At 43.3% G+C, this 24,471-nt stretch overlaps 1 protein-coding gene across 1 annotated transcript in view; it reads left to right on the top strand.

The window, feature by feature from the left end:
* PTPRF (protein tyrosine phosphatase receptor type F) overlaps positions 1–24,471 on the top strand; it is a 697,698-nt gene that overhangs the window by 275,010 nt on the left and 398,217 nt on the right. Inside the window, exon 3 of the mRNA XM_072128566.1 lies at positions 10,940–11,037. The gene's annotated coding sequence lies outside the window, so the exon portion shown is untranslated. The remainder of the gene's footprint in view (positions 1–10,939; positions 11,038–24,471) is intronic.

Below are 24,471 nucleotides of genomic sequence, written 5' to 3'. Positions count from 1 at the left end.
TGTCATGTATGTACCCAGTGACTGCACCAGCAGCAGAATAGTGAGTGCAGCTCTGGGGTATAATACAGGATGTAACTCAGGATCAGTACAGGATAAGTAATGTCATGTATGTACACAGTGACTGCACCAGCAGCAGAATAGTGAGTGCAGCTCTGGAGTATAATACAGGATGTAACTCAGGATCAGTACAGGATAAGTAATGTCATGTATGTACACAGTGACTGCACCAGCAGCAGAATAGTGAGTGCAGCTCTGGAGTATAATACAGGATGTAACTCAGGATCAGTACAGGATAATTAATGTCATGTTTGTACACAGTGACTGCACCAGCAGCAGAATAGTGAGTGCAGCTCTGGGGTATAATACAGGATGTAACTCAGGATCAGTACAGGATAATTAATGTCATGTATGTACACAGTGACTGCACCAGCAGCAGAATAGTGAGTGCAGCTCTGGGGTATAATACAGGATGTAACTCAGATCAGTACAGGATAAGTAATGTCATGTATGTACACAGTGACTGCACCAGCAGCAGAATAGTGAGTGCAGCTCTGGAGTATAATACAGGATGTAACTCAGGATCAGTACAGGATAAGTAATGTCATGTATGTACCCAGTGACTGCACCAGCAGCAGAATAGTGAGTGCAGCTCTGAGGTATAATACAGGATGTAACTCAGGATCAGTACAGGATAAGTAATGTCATGTATGTACACAGTGACTGCACCAGCAGCAGAATAGTGAGTGCAGCTCTGGGGTATAATACAGGATGTAACTCAGGATCAGTACAGGATAAGTAATGCCATGTATGTACACAGTGACTGCACCAGCAGCAGAATAGTGAGTTCAGCTCTGGGGTATAATACAGGATGTAACTCAGGATCAGTACAGGATAAGTAATGCCATGTATGTACACAGTGACTGCACCAGCAGCAGAATAGTGAGTGCAGCTCTGTAGTATACTACCAATGTAAATTGGTAAATTGTATCAGTATAATAATTCCAAAATATTAGGTTACATTTTTGAAGATTTGTTCCATATTATAGTTTATCGTCACACAGAGATTTATCTTTAGAACATGTTGATGGACTGGTTTTTGTGTTGGGGGGGGGGGGGTTGTATTTCTATATTATTCCTAGTAGAAGCAATGACTTCCTGTGTGTATAGACATGTTATATCCGGTCTCTATTACATTGTGTAGTAGATAACTTGTTCCTGGTTCCCTGTGGAGTTGGATCTGGCTCCTTTGCCCGGCCTCAGCGTTTGTTCCTCCTCCTGAGTGCTCAGACATTGAGATGCTTGTGAGAGCTTTGCACAGTGAGAGCTGCTTTGAAACTCCGAAGTAGCGGGTGGATGAAAGGAAATTTGGGTCATTTAGGAGCATCGCATTCTGGTCATTCTCTATCATTATGGACTGCAGAGTCAAAAAGGTTTTTTCTTCAGAGAGTGTTTTTCCCCCTGGAGAAGAGGGAATGCGTTTTAACAGGCAATCAACACGGCTTTAAGAAAGAACATTGCGCCGTGAGCTCCTCGTCGCTGAGGATGTCAGGATTCTGGGATCTAAACACACACAGACCTTCCTTTTTAAAGCTAAGAAACTTTGGGTAAATGAAGCTGGATACATAGTATTTAGTGAAATTGGCCACTTTATGCCTTGCTAGAAGTCTTCAGTGAACATTGCCTTAAAGAGAACCTGTCATGCAAATTAAACCCACCCCAAATAAATACTAAAAAGCATTGCTCTTATCCCTAAATGGTTCCTTTTAGCAATGTTAAAAATTCAAATTGTAAACGTATATGTAACTCGCCTGATGTGAGTCCAATGATAGTAATGGGGTCCGGTATATGCAGTGTTCACTGCACTGCCCCGCCTCCCTAGTCCTGATTGACAGGTCTCACTGCTACTACATGCTGCTATGTGGAACATTGAGAAGAGAGCTCTGTTACTTCATTAGGCACTTCATGTCATGTGACCTGTATAATGTAATCTAAGGTTTTTACAATTGCAGCATGTACCCCATATTTGTATCTGATCACATGAATTTATAGCAGCCTCCATGGAGGATGAGGAGGAGTAGAAGTCCATGGAGGCTTCTGTGACTTCATGTGATCAGATATATGTTGTAGACGTTTCAAGTGTAACTGGGTAAAGGACCTTAGATGACATCACCCTGGTCACATGACGTGCTGTGAAAAGGCATGGGACATGGGGAGGTGTAGATGGGAGGGGCTGGCTGAGCAGGACACGCCCCCTCTGATGCCAGATAATATAAGATATAGTTGATTTATGGGGATGAAACGGAAACCATTTTTAGCTAAAAGAAGGGGGTTAGTATAGGACTCTATGGGAACCTGTTACTAGCTGTATATGTGAAAATGTGGTGACAGGCAGGGCCGCATCTGCCATGAGGCGAGATGAAAATCTCGCCTCAGGCGGCAGATTGCGGGTCCCTGTACAGGGTGGCGAAATTCGCCGCTCTAAAGTGGGCGATTCGGGCGTCCATTAACGCCCGAATCGTCCACCAGCTAAATAAATCGCGCCTGTCTCTTTAAGACACAGGCGCGATTTATATGCGGAGCGACGCAGCGCCTTTCCGGCTGCTGCGTCGCTCCGTTCTAATCAGTGACACAGGCGTCATGACGTCACGACGTCACGACGCCTGTGTCACTGCGTGGAGCCGCAGCTCACAGGAGAGCCGCGTGAAGACCGGAGCCGCGCGCCGAGGGAGCAGCTGCCTGCAGGTGAGTAGGATTTTATTATTTTTCATGCACTTTCATTAATTCTAATCTGGCTGATAAGGGGGAATGGGGGCCAAAATTGTCATATACTGTGTCTGTGTGTGTGTGGGGGGGGGGGGGGCATACGTGGCCATACTTGTTTTATACTGTGTGTGGGGGGGGGGCTGTATACATTATATGGGGCCATAATTGTCATATACTAGGGGGTGCTGTATGCATTATATGTGGCCATAATTGTTTTATACTGTGTGGGGGGTATATATTATATGGGGCCATAATTGGCATATACTGGGGGGTGCTGTTTACATTATATGTGGCCATAATTGTTTTATACTGTGTGGGGGGTATATATTATATGGGGCCATAATTGTCATATACTGGGGGGGGTGCTGTTTACATTATATGTGGCCATAATTGTTTTATACTGGGGGGGGGGGGTTGATATATTATATGTGGCCACAATTGTTTTAAACTGTGTGTGTGTGTGTGTGGGGGGGGGGGGGTTAATATATTATATGGGGCCATAATTGTTTTATATTGTGGGGGGGGAGGTTTGATATATTATATGGGGCCATAACTGTTTTATACTGTCGGGGGGGTTTGATATATTTATTTATATGGGGCCAGATTTCAGCTGGGGGGTAAACAGTATATTACTAAGCTGGGGGGGGGGGCTGTATATGGGATACAGTATATTACTGAGCGGGGGAACTGTATATGCGATACTGTATATTACTAAGCTGGGGGGTCTGTATATTAGGGGGTGCTATATATTTACATTAATCAGGGTAGCACTGAATATAAAATCACACGTAACATAATAACAGGGTGGGATATATTAGTTATAGGATACAGTAGATTACTTTGCATAATTTAAACTAAATGTTAGGGGGGGGGTCTGTATTAATAAATTGGGGGTGTTGTATATTGATTGCTGCTGTGCATGCTATAATTCCAGTAGAATATATATATATATAATGACGGGATGTTTTATATGTGTGGAGAGTGCGGTCAGTTGTGTTGTGAGTGGTATATAATATTTAGGAGCACAGTGTTGTTATCCAGGAGACTTTATACTGTAAGTGACTGTGGTATTTTTAGGGACGCCGGGTGGAGATGCTGCATGGAGCTGAAGATATCTGCCCGTGAATTCAGCAGTGATACGTCATGGATTGGAGAACCCGGAATAAAGTCCTCCTGATGGAAGAGCTTGTCATCTATAAGGTACTAGATGCCACTAATGACTCCCAGAACCTGTAGTCAGTCACACAGTGTCAGGGAGCTGTCTGTAGGGTTGTTAATTGTTAGTAAAGTTTTCAGCATTTACTTAACAGGGAGTGGGGGGGGGCAGCATTTTAATATTCGCCTCAGGCAGCAAATATGCTAGAATCGGCCCTGGTGACAGGTTCCCTTTAAATTATTCCTGGGATGATGTAAGAGACTTTAAATGGGAGCAGAGTCATAAAGTAGTTCATCTCATTGGCATTAATCGGATATCCTCCAGGTTGCCCAGGATTTTTGGGTTCTCAAAGCTGCTTCAGACCGACCTGAGACCTTGTACACAAAATTATAGCATGAGTGTAGAAGAGGCTTCTGTATTACATGTGCATTGTCTCATCGGGTCAGTCATGCTGAGGCGTGGAATACAGACCCAGGGTCATGGACCATTAACCCATTTAAGTAAATGGGTCACTAAAAACTAGTGAGCATGCTTGGCGTGAAGAAACAATTGTCCACATCCATGTGCGTTTAGGACAGGTCTCCATGGAGATAGTAAGAAAACTGGACTATTGAACAATATCAATACAATCTGATGAGTAGGCTCAGGTGTAAGGGAGGCATGGGAGGACGGGGGAGCAACATTATGAACATTAGGTAAGAACTGGTAGCCTTATTTAAGGGGCCCTGGTGTACTGGACTTACATCCCAGCGGCCATCTTCATGCTATGCACACGGTGCATACTTTAGACAGCTCTTATAGGGTCCATTCCCTCTGGCATCCAGCTCACTATACTGTATATAAATATGTATCAGCTCCACCTCGTCCGGTGCTAGACCGCCCTTTTTGTCTCTTTGTTTCACCACTCAATATTGGGGCAGATTTACTTACCCGGTCCATTCGCGATCCAGCTGCGCATTCTCTGCGGTGGAATCGGGTCCGGCCAGGATTCACTAAGGTAGTTCCTCCAACGTCCACCAGGTGGCGCTGCTTTGCTGAAGTTCCCCGAAATGCACTCAAGTTCACCGGCCTGTTCCTAGTGAAGGTAAGTGCAAGTTCCGCAACACTTTTTTTTTTTTTTTTAAATGCGGCTGTTTTTCCGAATCCGTCGGGTTTTCGTTCGGCCACGCCCCCCGATTTCCGTCACGTGCATGCCAGCGCCGATGCACCACAATCCGATCGCGTGCGCCAAAATCCCGGGGCAATACAGGGAAAATCAGCGCAAATCGGAAATATTCAGGTAACACATCGGGAAAACGCGAATCGCGCCCTTAGTAAATGACCCCCATTGTGTTGTATCCTGTGGATATCCTCAACGTTGAGGCCACAACTTTGTCTCCATGGTTTTTAAAAACTGTACTATGTATTGTAGCATTAATAAAGGTTTTGACATTTAACCACCTGTGCATTGTATTAGTGCCTTCTCTCCCTTCTCTCTGAAGGGTAATTTTGGATTCTATTGCATCAACATTTAGATGTGCATTTATAAGTATTTGTATATTATTATTAGTTTGTTATAGTAATATTGTATCTAGTGAGGCATCATCACCAAGTTAAGGGATGTTAGCAGATGTGCAAGTACCGCTGTCCCGGGTACGATAGGATATATACAAATGTGGCAAAAAATATAGAAATTGCAGTATTCGCCACTCGCTCCTATCCCAATAAAAACTGTTTCCTCAAATCTGTAACTATTTAACGGAGTAAAAACACAGTTATACCCAAATACTACAATGTAACATGTTTTGACAATTTTTACAAAATTGAGGAAACAGTTTTTATTGGGATAGGAGCGAGTGGTGCACACTGCAATTTCTATATTTTTGCCATCTTATTATGTATTATGTATGCATTATTACTTCCATGGTGCTGTTCTTTCAATAAGGGGTTCACATAAGTTTCATAAAGACAAGAACCAATGAAGTATAAAAGAACGACATGAACTGGAACAAGTGGAGGGAGGACGGTGATAGACGGTGTAATCCTTATCCTTAACCCATTGCCTGTGCCCTGGCCCCGGTGTGCGCTGGGAATTGTGCATAAATCTCCGCAGTATTATGAAGGTGGGATTGGTAATGCTATTATATTTTACAATAGCCACTTGTGCCGGTCAATTGGCATGAATTATAACGTGTAATAAAAGCCATTTCCAGTAATACTATATAATTCAGCGCGGCGTATCCTCGTTGTGTTCTGGATGACTTTTGCTTTTCTCTCAGATAAGTGTAACTCAGTGTTATGTTATTAGACTTCATCTGGTCCACGTGCCTGTGGCACTGCATATGAAATCCTGCCACGTGAGGGTCTGTCACCCAGCTTTTCTATAGTCCTGCAAGGTGGGTCTGCTGAGTTATGGGGCAGCACATCTAATCAACCTACCAGTATACTTCCTTAATATGATCCTACTGATGCTTATGAGTGATATACACTGACACAGAGACTGCTGGAGATAATAGTAAGTTTCTATCTCACCCCAAGTGCTTTGTTTCCATCAGTACAGGCTAGTGCTTCTCTATAGTGTCCTATATGATAGAGGACAGATTTCTTGGTGGCAGTGTTTTACCTCTATAATTGATGTATATAAAGACTCTGCTAAGCAATGCTCCAACAGTGGGGCACATTTACTTACCCGGTCCAGTCGCGATCCAGCGTCGCGTTCTCCGACGCTGATTCGGTTCTGCCGGGATTCACTAAGGTACCAATATCCTGCAGGTGTCACTGCTGCGCCGAGGTCCGCCGGAGTTCACCTGCTTCTTCCCGGAGCATGTGAGTGCTGATCTTGCGACACAAATTCTTTTTTAAATTCCGCTGTTTTTCCGAATCCGTCGGGTTGTCCGATGGCCACGCCCCCGATTTCTGTCGCGTGGAAGCCAGCGCCGATGTGCCAAAATCCGATCGCAGGCGCCAAAATCCCGGGGCAATTCGACACAAATCGGAAATCGTCGGGAAATCTTATCTTGTATAGGAATGCCGGGCAGGTTTAGGGAGCGCATGCAATGTGGCAGCCGCCATTGTGTGTCTCTGCAGCTCTTCCCGTTAATAATCTATGGAGACTATTGAGCGAGGAGGATCTGATGGATTAAATGTGGCCGGCTGCAGACACTTTACAAAGCAAATGAGTTGACTTGTAATTATTCTGCAGATCTAACCCATAGATTGTTATTGAGGCTTTAGCTGGATGCGCTGATTGCACAGCGGTTTATCATTTACATAAAGAAAATATCATTATCCCGCTACAAAGTCAATACAGTGATGAGCACTAATGACCTCCATGATGGAGAGCGCCAAATCCCGAGATCAAACTGCAGGCTGGCCGCTGAGGTGGAAGATGCATGGTCTGAATCCGGGTGTATCCTGAGATCCTGTGCACATTGCTGCTTAATGAATACATAATTCTGATCTGTGCTGTCAATATACAGGAAGGTAATAAATACAGTGTAATACTAATTGTAATGTTCCATCATTACTGTTACCCTGTGGGCTTATAACCCATAGCCCCATCTGCAGCTACTAGTGACAGGACAGGAGACATGGGCCAGGGCTGAGCCCATAATGTGTTATAAGGAGGTTACAGCTTTAAATGGTAAGCGGTACTGTGTGTTGTGCCTGTATATACAGGATAGGAGTAGTAGTACTGTGCTGTGCCCATATATACAGGATAGGAGTAGTAGTACTGTGCTGTGCCCATATATACAGGATAGGAGTAGTAGTACTGTGCTGTGCCCATATATACAGGATAGGAGTAGTAGTACTGTGCTGTGTACATATATACAGAATAGGAGTAGTAGTATTGTGCCCTCCCCATATATACAGGATAGGAGTAGTAGTACTGTGCTGTGCCCATATATACAGGATAGGAGTAGTAGTACTGTGCTGTGCCCATATATACAGGGTAGGAGTAGTAGTACTGTGCTGTACCCATATATACAGGATAGGAGTAGTAGTACTGTGCTGTGTCCATATATACAGGATAGGAGTAGTAGTACTGTGCTGTGCCCATATATACAGGATAGGAGTAGTAGTACTGTGCTGTGCCCATATATACAGGATAGGAGTAGTAGTACTGTGCTGTGCCCATATATACAGGATAGGAGTAGTAGTACTGTGCTGTGCCCATATATACAGGATAGGAGTAGTAGTACTGTGCTGTGTACATATATACAGAATAGGAGTAGTAGTATTGTGCCCTCCCCATATATACAGGATAGGAGTAGTAGTACTGTGCTGTGCCCATATATACAGGATAGGAGTAGTAGTACTGTGCTGTGCCCATATATACAGGGTAGGAGTAGTAGTACTGTGCTGTACCCATATATACAGGATAGGAGTAGTAGTACTGTGCTGTGTCCATATATACAGGATAGGAGTAGTAGTACTGTGCTGTGCCCATATATACAGGATAGGAGTAGTAGTACTGTGCTGTGCCCATATATACAGGATAGGAGTAGTAGTACTGTGCTGTGCCCATATATACAGGATAGGAGTAGTAGTACTGTGCATTGGGATATAGTTAGGATAGGAGCAGATGCTGAGAATTGCTCCCATCATACAGGACTGATGCAGATGTAAGAGGAGCCGTCCTGTATAGATCTATGTGTAATATTATAATGGGATCAGGGGCTTGTTACATCTCTTCAGCCTGAGACATTGCACACATATAATTGGGGTTCATGTGATGAGACTCCTGTATACTTGACTTTTCTGTTCTTTCAGCCAGGAAGTGATGATATAAATGTATAGTTACCTAGGGGACATGTGTCAGGAATCGCTGGGCCATATCTCTGCTGTTCCCTTATTAAAAACACAAGTGAAGAGCAGTTGAAAGTGAAGCTAAAATAGCATTTCTGAGAATGAATTGTTGTCTTATCCGCCGAGCTGTCACCCCCATAAAGGTGAAGCTTATGTTTTTTTTTCTGCTATTTTCAAGAGAATTGCAACTTTGAAGATTTGTAATAAGTATGGAAAGTATCCAAAGTTGGAAGCGTGAGAACGGTTCATTTATAATTGAGTATTGAGAGATTCCCTTTGATTCTATGAATTTATAATTGGTGTCTGTATCTGTTCACTTTCAGTTAGCTGAATTGTCTATTTTCTCAGAAAGTGATGTGCTGGAACCGGCGCTCTCTGTATTGTAACCTCAGGTCTCTTGTACAGCGCAGGGGAGGGGTCCTTAACCGGGCATCCAAAAGAACCATTAATGTGTCAAATGGGGTTACATGGGGTCCACCAGAACCGCTGCAGTGTAAGACAGCACACTTACTAATGCTACAACAGGGGCCATCGTGTTCCGGAAGGCAAGTTTTGCCACTTTTTGTTACTTTTTCAAAGCTGTAATATGTAACCCAGTAATATCAGGTGCATTCCACGATTCTCTGGGTAGAAAATTGTCAGTAGATCCGACCCTGCGGACCAGTATCCCTGGAGAGATGTGAAGGTAGACTTTGTGTATACTGTGTCCTCACACTGCTGTGCTCCTTGCAGCCAGGGCTGGGTACCACACCACACTATTATTTGCTGTGTTTAGCCCTGACATAAGGTTAAACTTGCGCACAATGAAGTCACAGGAGTCTTAAAGGAAACCTACCACTTGAAGTGGTAGGTGTAAGATGCATATACCGAGCACCAGCACGGTCGCGCGGCATGGTGCGCCGAAGCTCCTTCGGCTGTAAAGAATAAAAAGTGTTTAAACCGCGATACAGCGGTTTAGGACACTAAAGAAAGTAAGCTCACCTTGAGCTGCATCTTACCCCTACCACTTCAAGTGGTAGGTTTCCTTTAAAGGGAACCTGTCACCAGGAGAACCATTTTTAGCCCTCCCCCAGTCCCCACAGAGCATAATACATACACTGCCGAAGTGTTTTTGTATTAAAAATTGGTTTTACAGAAAAAAAGATCTGTTATATTGTACCTTTCATTATCATCTGCTGTGTGACTAGGAAGTTGCCATTTGGGAGGGGTTGGAAAGGAGCAGTTTCCCCCCCCCGCCCCCTTGGGAAACAGCTTCTCCATGTGATCTTTTCAAATACATGAAAACACCCATCACTGGGCTTAGCGACGCCCCCTGCTCCTCTACAGCCAATCCGAGTGTTGGGAGTTATTCATATATTTGAACAGATCACACGTTTCCCTAGTCACACAGCAGTTGCTAATGAAAGGTACAATATAACAGATCTTTTTTTCTGTAAAACCTATTTTTAATACAAAAACACTTTGGCAGTGTATGTACTATGCTCTGTGGGGACTGGGGGAGTGCTAAAAATGGCTCTCCTGGTGACAGGTTCCCTTTAAATCTCAGAGCACAGCGCCTGCGCAACTTCGCACGGGGATACAGGCCGTACTAAGTTGCACAGGCGCACGTGTGCCAGAGAGCTCGGTGACGTCACTGGCTCTCCAGCACTTCAGAATCCGGCGCACGCACGGGCGCGCGCATGGTGCGCCGTGCCCTGGTGCGGTGCGCCGAGATATAAGTTAATATAACTTATAAATCGGCGATAGGGGCTTTATTCTACTAATACGCTGAGCTGGTGCCATGTATATGTGTGTAAGAACTACCACTTTTAAGTGGTAGGTTTCCTTTAAAAAGGGCCCAAAAACGGGTTTAAAACGCCACGTGTGACACCTTTTTAAGTTTTTTTTTTTTTTTCAAATGTTTTATATGGGAATGAATGTTTATATGAGAAGAATTTTTGAACACCTCAACTTTGTGAACATGTTGTACTTCATGTTAGCTGTAAAATTTGGTTGTTATATTGTGCATTTATTTATTTAAATTATTATTTATTTAAATAATAATTTGGTTGATTTGTGACTACTCAAGATGGAGCCTGTACTTTGTATTGCAACAAATATTTCATACGCTGGGTATAACCAGGTAGGATTTCATCATGATAAATCTCCCCAATTGATCCTGTAGATATCAGAGCTGCTGGAAGATTCGGAAGTTTTCCTTTGTATTTATTGTACATTTTTTTCTTATTTTAGGTGCCCAAAATAAATCTTGCAGCATTTCAAAGGGATCTGGAAGAAACATTTCTTGTATAGGATGTCTCTCCATGGCCGCTGAGCCCTTTAACTGTGAGGTAAGATGATGATATAGATATATAGACATGACTGATTCAGAAAGCTGAGGGAATTAAGATCATGTCAGACTCAAGAACCCGAAATATTAAAAACGAAATAGGTAATTTTTTTGAGCAACATCAACATTTTGTTTGACCTGTATCCATTTTAGTTACATTGTGTCTTTACTCCCAGAGCTGCACTCACAGTTCTGCACAGCAGGCTTCCTGTAACTAGGGAAGCAATGCATTGTGGGTGGTCATATGATTGATACCGGTGAGTCACACGTGTGACAGCGGGTGGTGCTGAGCTGCTGTCAGGTTCTGAGAACAACTAGTAAAATGAGAAAAGAAGCCACATATATAATCAGGAGAAACACTGCTAAGGTGTCACAGAAAAATATTTGCACAGTTAATGTTGTATTTAGATTTAGGATAATAATTTAGAAAGAATTATTTAAATATTTATATCTACACTGGAGATCAAAATTAGAGAACAACACACTATTTCCTGAATGTCAAGGTCATTATGTGTCCTATGTGGCTATGTATTTCATACATTGTATATACAGGCAGTCCCCGGGTTACATACAAGATAGGGTCTGTAGGTTTGTTCTTAAGTTGAGTTTGTATGTAAGTCGGAACTGTATATTTTATCATTGTAATCACAGCCAGAACTTTTTTGGTCTCTGTGACAATTGGATTTTAAAAATGTTGGGTTGTCATAAGAATCAGGATTAACAATAAATCTTCATTACAGACGCCTGTGATAACTGTTATAGCTGATTATTGTAGCCTAGGACTAAAGTACAATAAATTACCAATATCCAGAGGTCCGTTTGTAACTATGGGTCGTATGTAAGTCGAGTGTTCTTAAGTAGGGGACCGCCTGTATTCTAAATCACAGAATAAGAATGTAAATAAGATAATTGTAAAAGACACTGATCAAAATTAGAGAACACTGTCAGATAGTTATTGGGGCAAAGCTGGTGCTAAACTCGCCTTTACTGAGGAACATGTTGTGCGAACAGAGGAAATCTAATAATCATACTTTTTTTGCAAAAACAAAAGTTTTATGTTGACACTTCGGTATTTTTGCAAGATCCTGTTTCAGTGACCTGGAGACCCCTTACACATCACATGTTCACCAATGGAGATGACATAATTCCTGAAAAAATCAAGATCACACATTGTTCCCTAATTTTGATCTCCAGTTGATCTCCCATGATGCATCAATGATGTAATTGTTTTCCTTGTAATATAAAAGGTGCAGTGTGATGTTTTCCTTTGGTCATAGATCGAACAGACGCAATCATCTGCAGTAGAATCCATACTGTAACCCCAGGATATACGCAATCATCTGCAGTAGAATCCATACTGTAACCCCAGGATATACGCAATCATCTGCAGTAGAATCCATACTGTAACCCCAGGATATATGCAATCATCTGCAGTAGAATCCATACTGTAACCCCAGGATATATGCGATCATCTGCAGTAGTATCCATACTGTAACCCCATGATATATGCGATCATCTGCAGTAGAAGCCATACTGTAACCCCAAGATATATGCAATCATCTGCAGTAGTATCCATACTGTAACCCCGGGATATATGCAACCATCTGCAGTAGAATCCATACTGTAACCCCAGGATGTACGCAACCATCTGCAGTAGAAGCCATACTGTAACCCCAAGAAATATGCAATCATCTGCAGTAGAATCCATACTGTAACCCCAGGATATATGCAATCATCTGCAGTAGAAGCCATACTGTAACCCCAGGATGTATGTGATCATCTGCAGTAGAAGCCATACTGTAACCCCAGGATGTATGCAATCATCTGCAGTAGAAGCCATACTGTAACCCCAGGATATATGTGATCATCTGCAGTAGAAGCCATACTGTAACCCCAAGATATGTGCGATCATCTGCAGTAGAATTCATACTGTAACTCAGGATATGTGCGATCATCTGCAGTAGAATTCATACTGTAACCCCAGGATACACGCGATCATCTGCAGTAGAATCCATACTGTAACCCCAGGATATATGCGATCATCTGCAGTAGAATCCATACTGTAACTGTAACCCCAGGATATACTGGCACACAGCGATACTTATACATTGTTTCTATATAGATGCATTCATAGTCTCCAGTTTTCTGATCCTGGTCAGGATCGGGCGCTGTTGCTACGTGCGATACATTTGCATTGCAGATTTGTGTTATAGGTTTGGAATCTCACAGAACAAAGACTTTGTAATGACTGCCGAGATACATGGAACATGATGGAGAGGGTGGATGTGAGGCTGCAGAGCGGACCTGTGTAATACATAGCACTTACAAGGGGTGACACAATATGGCGGCTTCTCTATAGCGCGTTATGATGTGAGGGTGTGATCACAGCACATCACTTATCTTTATATATGTCAGGAGAAGCTTCTTCTCTCCACATGACATGTGACTGTGATGCCAATAGGCCTCCATGATAGAAAGAGGTCCAATACATTAATCTGAATGCTGACAAATACTGACCCACAGGGAGCCATGAACTGTCTTACAGCCTCTGGTTATTGGAAGCTCAGGAGGTCACATTTGTTATGGGAGACTTTCCTGCATACACTGGAAAATTACAAATGTTTTGCTAAATTGTTCCATGAAATATGTGTAACATAATCAATTGTGGGGGTCCGACTGCTGGGACCCTCAGTGATCAGCAGAGTGGGGAAGTAGTCCCCCTGAGTTGCCTTGTAGTGCCTACTAAATCCAGAATTGGTTGTCTGGTTGGTTGTCCTCGGACCATCCCGGATGTCCCACAGAAATTAGGAGAACTCAGGACAAAATCATCCTGTGCCCCATTGAATTTAATGAAACTTTAGGGATGTCATAGAGGGAACGGATCCTAGGATATGGCAACTCTAGTGGTTCATCCACTATCTGTGGGTAGGGATTAATGTCTTACATGTGAAGACCATATTACAGCCTCAAAATGTCCTCGTCCCTGTACAGTACAGGCAGTCCCCGGGTTACATACAAGATAGGGTCCGGAGGTTTGTTCTTAAGTTGAATTTGTATGTAAGTCGAAACTGTATATTTTATAATTGTAGTTCTAGACAAAAAAAAAAATGGCCCCAGTGACAATTGGATTTTGAAGATTTTTTGCTGTAATGGGACCAAGGATTATCAATAAATCTTCATTACAGACACCTTACAGCTCATCATTGCAGTCTGAGTCTATAGTAAAGCATTCAGAAAGCTTCACCAGAGGTCACAGGGGTCTGTCTGTAATTAGGGGTCATCTGTAAGTCGGGTGTCCTTAAGTAGGGGACCGCCTGTATTGTATACTGTGTGATCCATGATATACTTCATACATAGTAGATACAGGGAACATTCTAACTAGGGAGGATGAGGGGCTTTCACCATCAGAAGAAGAGTAACATATATACAGTATATACATAGACATCCATATACATATATATACATCCATACATATACAGTACCCAATGTGATAAGGATTCTGCCCCATAGTAAGACACTACTATTATATACTGTATAATGCATGATATAGTAGATACAGGGAACACTCTGTCCCATGGGCTTCTATAGAAAAGTGGTCCCTCTACTTGCCACCAGGTGGGTCACTATGACATTGCATAACTCGGAGGCTGTGGTTTGGGTTTCTGCTGTGGGCTCAGGTTCTGAACCCATTGATAGATGGAATCATAGAAAAATAGAGCATCCGGCTGGTACAAGCCTGACGTGTGTGTGAACAGACCCCTATGTCTTATTAATAAGAGTCACGTTGGACCGGTCTATTTTCCGTCTTATACAATGTAATTCTAATCACATTCCTCTTCATTTGTAACGAGGGTGACACATTTTTTGGTCAGTGACTTGTTCTCCGCATTGGAAGTGATGGCTGATTTTCGCCATGTCTCTTGCTGCTGTCTCTTTCCTATAGCATCACGCTCGTAAGCACTTTCGCCCTCAGGTGACACATGGAAGTCGTGTTTTGGGTAGACGCGGGTATGACTGGGTGCCTGTGCGGAGAGAAGACTTGGCCGGGATGGTGCAGTAATGAGCTGCACAAAGTTTAAGCTGCAGATTTGTCATCTGTCAAATTTATTGTTCGCTCTTGAAAAACGGCAGGAACAATTTATTGGATCTGACTGGCAAATCTAGTACAGGGAGGCATGAGGAATGCTGATGCTGTGGAGCGTGCCCGCTGCCTGTCATGCCCCCTCCGAGGTTACTGTATGTTACCATAGGAGCCATGCAGACCATCGCACCTCCACACAACAGCCATGCTGCAAGTCACCCACACTTATAGGACGTATTCCCCGTACCGTAGCGGGCAACGGCAGTGCACGGGGAGAGGAGGTGAACGCAGCTCACCCCTACCCCTCTCCATAGGAAGTTATGGTGCGTGGCGCCGTACTACGGAGAAAGATAGGACATGTCCTATCTTTTTCCAGGGTACGGAGCGGTACGGTGCCGCACGTGTGCTCCCATTGGGCGCTGTCAGCCGTATATACGTCCCCCATACGGCAGTGTGAATGTAGCCTTATTGGATTCCAGCTCAGAATTAACAGAAATCAAAGTGATCCTCTACCTTGAAAGCAAACCTGTCATCAGCTGTGACCAGGAGACAGCAGCCACTGCTATGTATTAACCCTGGAGGACTTTAAGATATGGACTCAAATTCCTGGATTATATTTTCTCCAAGTGCACTGGGGGGGTGTCCTCCCACTGCTGTGCGCTGTGCTCTCTGCAGCCAGTGTTATGTATTGTCCCTGGAGAGATGTGTAATCAGACCTCACACTGCTGTGCTCTGTGCTCTCTGCAGCCAGTGTTATGCATTGTCCCTGGAGAGATGTGTAATCATATCTTTGTGCGTGTTGTTAGTAGCAGCAGGACTGTAGCTATATTGCAGGAATGTAGCTTTTCCTAGTGCACTGGGGACGTGGGGTTGTATCCTCACACCGCTGTGCTCTTTGCTCTATGCACTGAGCTGCTTTACAGCCTCGTCCTCTACTCTAAGTGTGTGTAGTAGTATTAGAATTTAACAGGAAGGATCCTAGATCTTCCACTCAGAGAGGAGCTGCGGGTCAGCTTAATGCACAGAGCACAGCAGTGTGAGGACACCCTCTGATTGCACTTGGAGAAACTACAAACCTGGAATATAAAATGGATCCATAGTCCTGCTGCCACTTACAATACATAACACTGGCTGCAGTCTGTAGGGTCACACATGAGACCCCCATGAGAGATCCCTTGGTTATAGGGCTCCTGATCTCTTGTCTATCACACATTGGCTTTTCCTGTAATGTTGTAGCTGCATTATATCACACATCCAGAAGATGGTAACACAATAATTCATGAGTGGGGTATTTTGGATACATCAATGTATATATATGACATAACTACAATGTAGCATTCATCCTCTGGTGTGACTTCCACCATTGCTGCGTGTACCTGATCTTGTGCAGGGAGCGGTGCAGGACACTTGTCCCTATGGACTGGACCTATCTTCTCCTTGTCCTGGGATCTCCGGATCACGATCATTCGGGTACAGAGTGCTGATCGCAGGAGGCGTCTACCCGTCACATTGTCTGCCTCTCTCTAAGCTGTTAGCAGGAGAAAATGAGCCTCTCTTCAACTTGTGCGATTTCCAAAAAAAGCGTCAGGAATTGCTTCCGTTTAATGAGGCAATTGAATGTCTTTTCGGAGTGAGACGCCTCGTTCTTACAGTTATATTGTCACTTCGGAGGCAGGGTAATAATTGATCTTTACTTTTAACGCACGTGTAATGGTCTCTGTAAGATTGCTTCTCACTTTTAACACTCCTGTAATCCCCTTCTTTACATTTTGAGCCAAATTTGGCTTCTTTCCATTTTCGTTGAGTAGAGAGGAAATATTACCATAGAGTCTGGCATCGCACGGGAGATCAGCAGAAGGACTACAAATCTCATCCTAACCAGGCACCAAGGGTAGGAGGCTTCGCTGGAGTCACATTGAGGGCACATTGGGTCCCTGTGCTCCTACAGTGTGACTATTGCTTTTATTTCCCCTGCATTATATACTAGTGATTATATGATGGATAATTTCATCCTAATCTATAATAGACTCTGCAACTATTAAATGAAAGCTGTACACTTATACTGTAAGTCAAATCTCAACTATTGAAGGAGTCCGTTAGCACTTTTGAGTATACAGACTCCTGACCCTGCTGTGCTCTGTGCATTAAGCTGCTCCACAGCCCCGCTCCTCTTCTCTGCAGTAGGATTCAACCAGAATCCACCTGAAGCTTTAATCAGAGCAGTAAGGAGGGTCTATGGAGGCTCATATTCCAAGTTTTGTCACAAGCAAGTAAGTGATTGATAGGGAGCTACCTTCTATTGGTTAGTGTTGGGGATTTTTGCAAAACTTGGTACCCAAAGGTGGCAGTAGGGCAGCCAAAATACTGTCTGCACCCGTGACCCACACTATTGGACCTATTTGGTAGGAGGCTATACCATCATGTGACTCCAGAAGAGGAGTAATTGCCCTGAGTATATCCCTCACACTATGCAGGGCAGCAGCGTTGCCTCCTGCACCCCCCCCCCCCCCATAAGTTCTACAAGTTTAATCTTGATTTAGTCGGGAATTACCCTCTGTCTACACAACATTACCAGGCGGTATTATATTTATTGGCTCTATCATTGATAGAAATAGTCTTAAATAACTTGGCAGAGCAGAAAGGACTCCAATCCATTGCATTACGCTGTAATATTGCAGCGCTACCCACAGCTAATTCAATTTATCCGTCTGTCTGCGGCACCAGCCGTGAATCTTCTTGTCTGCTGAGCGATGTTAATGCAAGACCGATGTAATTCATAATGTCCTGGATATGGAGAACTAGTTGTATCTGAGCAGAAGGGTCTGGGATTTGCTAGAAGATTTTGCATCTGCAGCTGTGATATCCATCAGTCCACGGAAACCCTTAGGGTGCTTTTACCGCATGCTTGTAAAAATGCATTGAAATAGTTGAAGAGTGACTTACCTAATTTAACAGCTGTTAACAGGTGTGTTTACAAAACGCAACCGTAAACGCATTGTTAAACACAACGTGTGACCGCACCCTGAGTCCTGAGGTTCGCTCCGGCATTGATATTCCCTGTAAGATGAGGCAGGAGAGGAGGCACAGACCACTGAAATTCAACTCAGCAGAAGCTCAAATGATGAGACACAAGATGAAGAAACCATCTGGCCCCACCAGACTCTATTCATACTGATGACCATCTTCAGTAAGTGATCGGTGGCCGTCTCAAATCAAGAGCCACACCGATCAATTGTGTCGGCACCATCTGGGCAGAGTCACAGAGTCAGGAGCTCCATTCATTCATTGCATGTTCCTATTTTCTGTCCTGTATCCAGAATTTAGTTCATTTTCTGCTCTGTCATATCTGCTTGTTGTCCTGCAGTTCTTCTGTCTCTGTCCTGCACAGGACCACAAGAGGTAGAGACCTGGTGACCTTTCTGCAGTGAATTCCTGGTTCTCAGGAAGGGGTCTATGAGCAGTTCTGACTATGAAGACTGCTGGGTTAAAGGGTCAACACCAGGGAGATCTCTTACAACACACCCTAGTTGGTGGCTCCAAGTTAATCTTGCCTGGTGGCAACGGGATCTACAGCCCACTGCCCGTAACATGGCACATGTCCCCAGATAGTAGGATGGTTAGCAGGGCTTAACACGTGTCCATAAGTGGTCAAGTCCAAGAGGGCTGGGGGGTAACCTATCACTATTTAAAAAGTTGCTTTGCAAGTGAAGTTACATTGGGGCAGATTTACTTACCCGGTCCATTCGCGATCCAGCAGCGGGTTCTCCGAAGCTGATTCAGGTCTTCGGGCGAATTACTAAAGTAGTGCGCACGATGTCCACCAGGTGTCGCTGCTGCGCTAAAGTCTGTCAGAGTTCACTGGAGTTCACCAAGCCAGGCCGGGTGCACGTAAGTGCGTGTCAAATTTTTTGTCACTTGACACGGGGGTTTTCCGAATCCGTTGGGTTTTCTGACAGCCACGCCCCCCCCCATTTCCGGCGTGTGCCGACGCCGATGCGCCACAATCCGATTGCGAATCTATTTACAAGTCTGTCCTGAGACAGGGTAGAGCCTTAACGGTCAGGCCTAAAACATAACTTTTATTAGGTCTATAGAAGTAAAAAGGTAGTAAGTAGTTAATCACACTGTGTATTAAAATCCGCAGCTATGAGGCCACTATTACCCTAGTATCATTAACAGTGCTGAGTATTCGCTCAGCCTATACCTGTGTGAGCGGGTCTCTGCAGTGACCCTTCACTATGGTGGCCTCAAACAAGTCAAATTAAAAAACCAAACAGTAGCCCCCCCGACATGTTTCGCTGGAAACCCAGCGTCATCAGGGGATCGGGGCTAATGGTTTGTAGGAGGAGCCTAGGTGAGGATATATGACTTTGGGGTGGGACTACCTGTCAAATCACACCAATGAATTGCGATGCAGCCTCAAGTTCCTTACTACTATGTTATTGACCACTGTGATGACCAATAGGTGTTCAAGAGGGTCATCCTAAGTGGTTCGCAGTGTAAGGGGAGTTGCTCACATTCCCTATCTTTATGAGGTCATTGGTTCCAAAACATTTAATGCACGCCCAGTAAAGTATCTTACCTCATCATGATTGGATACCTCCAGCCACTGAGGGCATCGATAGATGAAGTCCATCCCCGATGACCTCAGCATCACTGGAGTACCGCAAGTTACCGCGATACCGCAGAGGATGCGCGCATGTGCGAAATCTTAGAGTCAATCTCCCTACGAGCGTACCGCAAGGTACCGCGATACCTCGGGGGATACGCACATGTGCAGGGTCTTAGTGTCAGTCTCCCTATTGGTACTGCGCGTGCGCACAAAGATAGAATATTTCGATCTGCTAAGAGCCAGCGGACTATGCGCATGCGCCCGGACTTAGCCCAGACTTAACAGTGCTGGACAGTGCGCCAAAAACCTGGGGCAATTCGGCGCAAATCGGTAATTTTCGGGAACCCCGATGAAAAAAAAGCGATTCGGGCCCTTAGTAATTGACCCCCATTGTGTACAGCTTTGTTCTCCTGCAAGGTTCATACTCCTGTATATCTGTTATATATCTCACATGTTCTGGGAACCAGGGACAACATTGGACTAATTGTTCCTCTTCTTGCATGAAAAGTCAATTGATAGGTAAATGGATGTGATCTGATGAGACTGATTGACCCCCGTGACCTGTATAGATGGAAATACATGTTTACAGACACGTCACCCCCGTGTGACGCTGCACTCACCAGCTTCGCATCCTTTGTCTTTGCTCACGACTAATCAGGTTACTGACCCGTAATTACTTCTAGTGAAAGCGTCCGATCCATAAACACGTATTGTGCATCCCGTGCGCCATTCATCTCCAACCCCTTCCCAAGGAGAGAAAGCAGAGAGTGAAGGTCACCATGTCACCGTGCAGCCTAATGAATCAGTATACAGAACTCATCCACCCCCCCAGGAAGATAGAAGATACATAATGACACCAAGACAATTCAGTCATCACTTGTATACAGCAATTGTACTCATTCATGGACACCCATCATCTCTGTATATTTACATTTCTGTACATAGTGGGCAGTATTATAGTAGTTATATTCTTGTACATAGGGGGCAGTATTATAGTAGTTATATTCTTGTACATAGGAGGCAGTATTATAGTAGTTATATTCCTGTACATAGGAGGCAGTATTATAGTAGTTATATTCTTGTACATAGGGGGCAGTATTATAGTAGTTATATTCTTGTACATAGGAGGCAGTATTATAGTAGTTATATTCCTGTACATAGGGGGCAGTATTATAGTAGTTATATTCTTGTACATAGGGGGGCAGTATTATAGTAGTTATGTTCTTGTACATAGGGGGGCAGTATTATAGTAGTTATATCCCTGTACATAGGTGGCAGTATTATAGTAGTTATATTCTTGTACATAGGGGGCAGTATTATAGTAGTTATATTCTTGTACATAGGGGGCAGTATTATAGTAGTTATATTCCTGTACATAGGGGGCAGTATTATAGTAGTTATATTCCTGTACATAGGAGGCAGTATTATAGTATTTATATTCCTGTACACAGGGGGCAGTATTATAGTATTTATATTCCTGTACACAGGGGGCAGTATTATAGTAGTTATATTCTTGTACATAGGGGACAGTATTATAGTAGTTATATTCTTGTACATAGGGGGCAGTATTATAGTAGTTATATTCTTGTACACAGGGGGCAGTATTATAGTAGTTATATTCCTGTACATAGGGGTCAGTATTATAGTAGTTATATTCTTGTACATAGGGGCAGTATTATAGTAGTTATATTCTTGTACATAGGGGGCAGTATTATAGTAGTTATATTCTTGTACATAGGGTGCAGTATTATAGTAGTTATATTCCTGTACATAGGGGGCAGTATTATAGTAGTTATATTCTTGTACATAGGGGACAGTATTATAGTAGTTATATTCCTGTACATAGGGGGCAGTATTATAGTAGTTATATTCCTGTACATAGGGGGCAGTATTATAGTAGTTATATTCTTGTACATAGGGGGCAGTATTATAGTAGTTATATTCTTGTACATAGGGGGCAGTATTATAGTAGTTATATTCTTGTACATAGGGGCAGTATTATAGTAGTTATATACCTGTACATAGGGGGCAGTAATATAGTAGTTATATTCTTGTACATAGGGGGCAGTATTATAGTAGTTATATTCCTGTACATAGGGAGCAGTATTATAGTAGTTATAATCTTGTACATAGGGGCAGTATTATAGTAGTTATATTCCTGTACATATGGGGCAGTATTATAGTAGTTATATTCTTGTACATAGAGGGCAGTATTATAGTAGTTATATTCTTGTACATAGGGGGAGTATTATAGTAGTTATATTCCTGTACATAGGGGGCAGTATTATAGTAGTTATATTCCTGTACATAGGGGGCAGTATTATAGTAGTTATATTCTTGTACATAGGGGGCAGTATTATAGTAGTTATATTCTTGTACATAGGGGGCAGTATTATAGTAGTTATATTCTTGTACATAGGGGGCAGTATTATAGTAGTTATATTCTTGTACATAGGGAGCAGTATTATAGTAGTTATATTCTTGTACATAGAGGGCAGTATTATAGTAGTTATATTCCTGTACATAGGGGGCAGTATTATAGTAGTTATATTCTTGTACATAGGGGGCAGTATTATAGTAGTTATATTCTTGTAGATAGGGGGTAGTATTATAGTAGTTATATTCCTGTACATAGGGGGCATTATTATAGTAGTTATATTCTTGTACATACGGGGTAGTATTATAGTAGATATATTCCTGTACGTAGGGGGCAGTATTATAGTAGTTATATTCTTGTATATAGGGGGCAGTATTATAGTAGGTATATTCTTGTACATAGGGGGCAGTATTATAGTAGTTATATTCCTGTACATAGGGGGCAGTATTATAGTAGTTATATTCTTGTACATAGAGGGCAGTATTATACTAGTTATATTCTTGTACATAGGGGGCAATTTTTATTAGTATAAAACAAACATAAATACATAAATACTTTTCCATCAAATAAATCAACATTAAAGGTCATCAGTATAAATCATACATGTTCATAAAAATAAAATTTAGATTAACTGTAACTTAAAAGTCCATTTTGGCTTAAAAAAAATAAATAAAAAAAAATAAAGAAATATATATATATATATATATATATATATATATATATATATATATATATATATAACAGATACAATCGCATATTACAATCAGTCTAGATGGATGTTCCTCCAGAGTCTTATATTCTGGCTCTTTTTCTTGACCTCTAATGACCTGATCCACCTGAGCTCGGACATGATGAGGCTTATGGCTTTATCATGGTGGAATGGCTCGCTATGGACGGACACTCTGGTTCTCATGTGCCAGTGATAGTATTTAATGACTTGGATAACTATATACATGGTCTCCTGGTTGATGTTATGTACATTAGATCTTATACCATAAAGGATCTCTGGGTACTGAAGGGACTGCAGTGATGGGATTCTTATCTTGGTGGATATGTCACGCCAGATATTCCGTCCACCCCAGCACTCCGATATAAAGTGGACCATAGTCTCCTCTGTCTGACACCCGAGGGGACACATACGGTCTGCCACACTAAGGAACTTTAGATTTCCCCTGACAAAGAGCTTTCCCTGTAATGAGAGCCAGGCGATGTCACAGAACTTGGGGGGCAGCCTCCGACCATTCAAGAACCTCAGACTGTCCTTTAGGGTGGTGGTTGGACAGTCTGGAATTGCCAGCTGTAAACAATAGAAGGTCCTACAGACTCTGGAGTACAGATCTTTCCTGGTCTTACTCTCAATAAAACCTTTGTCTATACCCCATTTCTTCAGACACCTTATTCCATACTCCAGATACTGGGGGAGAAAGCCAGGAGTCCACCGACCCCTCTTGAGACTGCCGCCTCGCATCCAGGATTCTGCAAAAGGCAATATCCAGTCCCTGACACTACTTACCCACAGGAGACTGTGGTTTGAGTCCAAGTTACCAAAATTAGCTTTCAGAAACATGGAGTCAAAGAAAACCCTTGGATTTAACATATCCAGTCCACCCTCTCTCCTCCGTAGGTAGGTTATCCCTCTTTTTACTGGGTTCAACCTGTTCCCCCATAAAAGCTGGAAGAACAGGCTAAAGAGCCGAGCGGAGAAAGATTCTGGCAAAGGAAATACGACAGAGACGTAGAGGAAGACAGGGACCAGGTAAGTCTTCATCAGAGTAACCCTTTCTCTATAGGTCAGCCTCCAGTTCTTCCATCGCTGAACCTTTACATTTCCGGTATCCAACTTCTCTTCCCAATTTAACTTGGAATTATCTTCCCTCCCAAATTTCACCCCAAGGATTTTAATATGGGTGGAGGCCTTGGCGAATTGTGGCAGGTCAAAGCCAGGAGCAGTATCCAATGTCCAGAAAGCTTGACTCTTCTCTAGGTTGACCAGAGACCCGGAGGCCTCTGAGTAACTTCTGATGGCTGCAGACAACATCTCCACCTCTCGAGGTTCAGATATCACCACAGTCACATCATCCGCGTAGGCAACAACATCCAGGGGCAAGCAATGGGGGACCGGCACCCCCTGAAAATCGCACCGCTGCAGTGATCTCAGGAACGGATCGATGGCAAACACATACAGCAGTGGACTCAGGGGGCAGCCCTGTCGCACCCCTGCCTCTACCCTGAAAGTGTCCCCCTGCCAACCATTGATCAGAGGAAAGCTCTTCGCCTCTCTATACAAAGTCCTGAGCCAATCCACAAATTCTCCCGGGATACCGTACTTTGATAAAGTGGCCCATAGATAATCGTGGTCAACCCT

The sequence above is a fragment of the Engystomops pustulosus genome, chromosome 10, assembly GCF_040894005.1.
Source record: "Engystomops pustulosus chromosome 10, aEngPut4.maternal, whole genome shotgun sequence".
Lineage (NCBI taxonomy): Eukaryota > Metazoa > Chordata > Amphibia > Anura > Leptodactylidae > Engystomops > Engystomops pustulosus.
Note: the sequence above shows the minus strand (reverse complement) of the source record. Positions and strands in the feature narration are given on the sequence as shown.